Raw genomic sequence first — 5,585 nt, 5'->3', positions numbered from 1 at the left:
TCTGTTGAGATTTGCTCTGTGACCAAGCATGTAGTCGATTTTAGAGAAGGTTCCATGGGGTGCTGAGAAGAAGGTATGTTCTTTTGTGTTAGGGTGGAATGATCTGTAGATATCTTTTAAGTCCATTTGAGTCATAACATCTGTTAGGTCCCTTATTTTTCTGTTAAGTTTCAGTTTGGCAGATCTATCCAGTGGTGAGAGTGGGGTGTTGAAATCTTCCACTCCTAGTGTGTGGGGTTTGATGTTCAATTTAAGCTTTAGTAATGTTTCTTTTACATATGTGGGTGCCCTTGTATTTGGAGCATAAATGTTCAGAATTGAGACTTCATCTTGGTGGGTTTTCCCTGTGATAAATATGTAATGTCCTTCCCGATTTCTTCTGATTGATTTTAGTTTGAAGTCTATTTTGTTAGATATTAGGATAGCTACACCAGTTTGCTTCTTACATCTATTTGATTGGAAAGTCTTTTCCTAGCCTTTTATTCTGAGGTAGTGTCTGTCTTTGAAGTTGAGGTGTGTTTCTTGTATGCAGCAGAAGGCTGGATCCTGTTTTCATATCCATTCTGTTAGCCTGTGTCTTTTTATAGGCCAATTGAGACCTTTGATATTAATGGATATTAATGACCAGTGATTATTAATTCCTGTTATTTTTGGTGGTAGTGTTGTATGTTTCTCTTCTTTGGTATTTGTTGGTATGGGATTATCTATTGCCTGTGTTTTCATGGGTGTACATAACTTCCTTAGGTTGGATTTTTCCTTCTAGTGCTTTCTGTAGGGCTGGATTTGTGGATAGGTATTCTTTAAATCTTGTTTTATCATGGAATATTTTGTTTACTCTGAAGGGTCTGCCTTTATATGTTACTGGGCCTTTTTCCTTTGCAGCTCTTAATATTTTTCTTTATTCTGTATGTTTAGTGGTTTGATTATATGTAGCAAGGGTACTTTTATTTGGATCCAGTCTATTTGGTGTTCTGTAAGCTTCTTGTATCTTCATAGGCATTTCTTTCTTTAGGTTGGGAAAATTTTCTTTTAAGATTTTGTTGAATATATTTTCTGTGGCTTTGAGTTGGTATTCTTCTCCTTCTTCTATCACTATTATTCTCAGGTTTGGTCTTTTCATGGTGTCAAAATTTTCCTAGATGTTTTGTGTTATGACTTTTTTGGCTTTGGTGTTTTCTTTGACTAATGAATCTATTTCCTCTATTGTATCTTCAATGCCAGAGATTCTCTCTTCCATCTCTCATGTTCTGTTGGTTATGCTTGCATCTGTAGTTCTTGTTTGTTTACTCAGATTTTCCATACCTAGCATTCCCTCAGTTTGTGTCTTCTTTATTGCCTCTATTTCTGTTTTCAATAGTCCTTCACCTGTTTAATTGCTTTTTCTTGGCTTTCTTTAAGGGGTTTATTGATTTCTTCCAATTTTTTGTCTTTTCCTCAATTTCTTTTTTGATTTCCTCAAATTTTTTTCTTTGTCTTTTCTTCAATTTCTTTAAGAGAATTTTTCATTTCCTCATCAAAGGCCTCTATCATCTTCTTAAAGTCATTTTTAAGGTTAATTTCTTCTGTTTCTTCTCAGTTGTGATGTTCAGGTCTTGCTGATGTAAAACCACTAGGTTCTGAGAGAGCCATATTCGTCTTTATGTTGTTGACTGTATTTTTGCACTAGCATCTCCTCAGCTCTTCCCCCACTCAGTGCAAGTGGTGTCTGTGTCTGAGTGAGCCTCTCTTAGTACAATTGATATTCTTGGTCCAATAGGAGCTTTTTGGTCTAATTAGGGCTCTTGGTCCAATCTGTGCTGATGGACTCTATTTCTCAGAGAGCAGCTCTATATTTTAGTAGGGGTTATAGGTCTATTTAAATTGCTTTTCTGATGTTGATTTAACATTGGTAGGTCATACATATTAAGAAATTTGTCCATTTCTTTTCCAGTTTGGTGGAGTATAGATTTTAAATTATGTCCTTATGATTCTCTGAATTTCCTTGGAATCTGTTGTTATGTCCCCCCTTGGTCTCCAATTGTATTATTTTGCATCTTTTCTCTCTATCTTTAATTTGCCAATCTCATTGATTTTCTCAAAGAACCAACTTGTTGTTTCATTGATTCTTGGTATTAATTTTTGTTTCTATTTTATTGATTTCTTTTTGGGGGTTCAGTGAATTTTATTGATGGTGTTCAAGAGAGTAGGGCTCCCTAAGCCACTCCTGTTATTCTGGGGGTCTGGGATGGAAACTGTGAGAGAGATGCTCAGTGTCAGGGGCTGAGATGGAACAGGAATGTCTCAGCAGCTGAGGGTCTCTCTCTTACTGTCCTTGTTGGGGTGGGTGGTCCAGGGCAGGCTTCTTACTCCTTGGAGGCCATGTACACCATGAGGTCCACCACCCTGTTGCTGTAGCCATTTTCATTGTCATACCAGGAAATGAGCTTCACAAAGTTGTCATTGAGAGCAATGCCAGCCCCAGCATCAAAGGTGGAAGAATGCGGGTCGCTGTTAAATTTGCAGGAGACAACCTGGTCCTCAGTGTAGCCCAGGATGCCCTTTAGTGGGCCCTCTGATGCCTGCTTCACCACCTTCTTGGTGTCATCATACTTGGCAGGTTTTTGCAGATGTCACATCGGATCCACGACAGACACATTGGGGGTAGGAACAAGGAAAGCCATGCCTGTGAGCTTCCTGTTCAGCCTGGGATGACCTTGCCTACAGTCTTGGCTGCACCGGTGGAAAAAGGGATGATGTTCTGGCCATCACACCACAGCTTCCCAGAGGGGCCATCCACAGTCTTCTGGGTGGCAGTGATGGTGTGGACTGTGGTCATGAGTCCTTCCACAATGCCAAAGTTGTCATGGATGACCTTGGCCAGGGGGGCTAAGCAGTTGGTGGTGCAGGAAGCATTGTTGACAATCTTAAGTGAATTGTCTTACTTCTCATAGTTCACACCCATCACAAACATGGTGGCATCAGCAGAAGGGGCAGAGATGATGACCCTTTTGGCCCCACCATTCAAGTGGGCCCCAGCCTTCTCCATGGTGGTGAAGACATGAGTGGACTCCACCACATACTTGGCACCAGCCTCACCCCACTTGATGTTGGTGGGATCTCACTCCTGGAAGATGGTGATGGCCTTCCCGTTGATGATAAACTTGCCGTTCTCAGCCTTGACTGTACTGTTGAACTTGCCATGGGTAGAGTCATACTGGAACATGTAGACCATGTAGTTGAGGTCAATGAAGGGATCATTGATGGCAGCAATTTCAACTTTGCCAGACTGGAAAGCAGCCTGGTAACCAGGCATCCAATTCGGTCAAATCCGTTCACTCCGACCTTCACCATCGTGTCTCAGGAATGAGGCTGGCACTGCACAAAAAGATGCAGCTGTCTCTGGAACAGGGAGAAGCAGAGAGCCTTGATTTCTTCTTAATTTAAAAGTTTTTTTTCATTTTACATACCAATCAGTTTGCCCTCCTTCCCCTTCTCCCACTCCCCCCACCTCCTCTTACCCTCTATCCACTCCTCAGAGAGGCTAAGGCCTCCCATGAGGAGTCAACAAAGCCTAGCATATCAAGTTGAGGCAGGACCAATCCCTTCTCCCCTGCATCAAGGCTGAGCAAGGAATTCTTCCATAGAAAATGGGCTCCAGAAAGCCAGTTCATGCACTAGGAATAAATCCTGGTCCCACTGCCAGGGGCCCCACAAACTGCCCAAGTCACATAGCTGTCACTCATATTCAGAGGGCCTAGTTTAGTCCCATGCAGGTTCTCCTGCTGTCAGTCCAGAGTCAGTGAGCTCCCACTAGCTTGGGTAAGCTGTCTCTGTGGGTTCCCAATCATGATCTTGACTCCTACCCCCTTGCTCATATAATCTTGCCTCCCCGACTTCGACTAGACTCCAGGAGTTTGGCCTAGTACTTAGCTGTGGATCTTTGTATCTGCTTCCATCAGTTACTGGATGAAGGTTATATGATGGTAATTAGGGTAGTCCCCAATCTGATTATAAGGGAAGGCCATTTCAGGTACTCTCTCCACTATTGCCTAAAGTCTTAGCTGGGGTCATCCTTGTGGATTCCTGGGAATTTCCTTAGCACCATGTTTCTCCCTAACCTTAGAATGGCTCCCTCTATCAAGTTATCTCTTTCCTTGCTCTCCCTCTGTCCCTCCCCAAGTCAACCATCTTGTTCCTTCATGTTCTCATCCCCATCCCCTCCCTTGCCTCCCACCTCCCCCCAAGCCCCCAGTTTACCCAGGATATCTTATCTCTTTCCCTTTCTTAGAGAAATCCATGCATGTTCCTCTTAGGTTCCTCCTTGTTACCTAGCTTCTCTAGAGTTATAGATTTAGTATCCTGGTTATCCTTTGTTTTATGTCTAATATCCACTTATAAGTGAGTACATACCATGTTTGTCTTTCTGGGTCTGGATTGCCTCACTCAGGATGTTTTTTTTTTCCTAGTTCCATCCATTTGCCTACAAATTTCATGATGTCATTTTTTTTTATCACTGAGTAATACTCCGTTCTGTAAATATACCACGTTTTCTTTCTCTGTTCTTAAGTTCAGGGGCATCTAGGTTATTTCCAGTTCTGGCTATTACAAATAATGCTGCTATGAACATAGTTGAATGCATGTCCTTGTAGTATGATTGTGCATCCTTTGGGTATATGCCCAAGAGTGGTATTGCTGGGTCTTGAGGTAGGTTGAGAATTTTCAGAGAAACCACCATACTGATTTTCAAAGTAGCTGTACAAGTTTGCACTCCCAACAGCAGTGGAGGAGTGTTCCCCTTACTCCACATCCTCTCCAACATAACCTGTCCTCAGCGTTTTTTATCTTAGCCATTCTGAGTAGTGTAAGATTAAGTATCTCAGAGTCATTTTGATTTGCATCTTTCTGATGGCTAAGGATGTTAAGCAATTCCTTAAATGTCTTTTGGCCATTTGAGATTCTTCTGTTGAGAATTCTGTTTAGATATGTACCTCATTTCTTAACTGGATTATTTGATGTTTTGAGGTTTAGTTTCTTGAGCTCTTTGTATATTTTGGAGATCAGCCCTCTGTCATAAATGGGGTTGGTGATGATCTTTTCCCATTCTGTAGGCTGACATTTTGTCCTATTGATGTTGTCCTTTGCCTTATAAAAGCTTCTCCATTTCCAGAGGTCCCATTTATTAATTGTTGCTCCCAGTGTCTGTGCTACTGCTGTTATATGTAGGAAGTGGTCTCCTGTGCCAATGTGTTGAAGGCTACTTCCCACTTTCTCTTCTATCAGGTTCAGTGTAACTGGATTTATAATGAGGTTTTTGATCCACTTGGACTTGAGTTTAGTGTATGGCAATAGATATGGATCTATTTCCATTCTTCTACATGTCGACATCCAATTATGCCAGCACCATTTGTTGAAGATGCTTTCTTGTTTCCATTATACAATTTTGGCTTCTTTGTGAAATATGAATTGTGTTTTTTGTATGCAGCAGAAGGATGGATCTTGTTTTCTTACCCATTCTGTTAGCCTGTGTCTTTTTATAGGTGAATTGAGTCCATTGATATTAAGAGATATTAATGACCAGTAATTGTTAATTTCTATTATTTTTTTTA

At 41.3% G+C, this 5,585-nt stretch overlaps 1 pseudogene; it reads right to left on the bottom strand.

Annotated features, from left to right (window-relative positions):
• Window positions 1–2,342: 2,342 nt before the first annotated feature.
• LOC128110535 (glyceraldehyde-3-phosphate dehydrogenase-like) lies at window positions 2,343–3,330 on the bottom strand (annotated as a pseudogene).
• Between the last annotated feature and the right edge of the window lie 2,255 nt (window positions 3,331–5,585).

The sequence above is a fragment of the Peromyscus californicus genome, unplaced genomic scaffold (assembly GCF_007827085.1).
Source record: "Peromyscus californicus insignis strain IS unplaced genomic scaffold, ASM782708v3 Scaffold_15__1_contigs__length_86483966, whole genome shotgun sequence".
NCBI lineage: Eukaryota > Metazoa > Chordata > Mammalia > Rodentia > Cricetidae > Peromyscus > Peromyscus californicus.
This window is presented reverse-complemented; position numbering and strand designations above follow the sequence as displayed.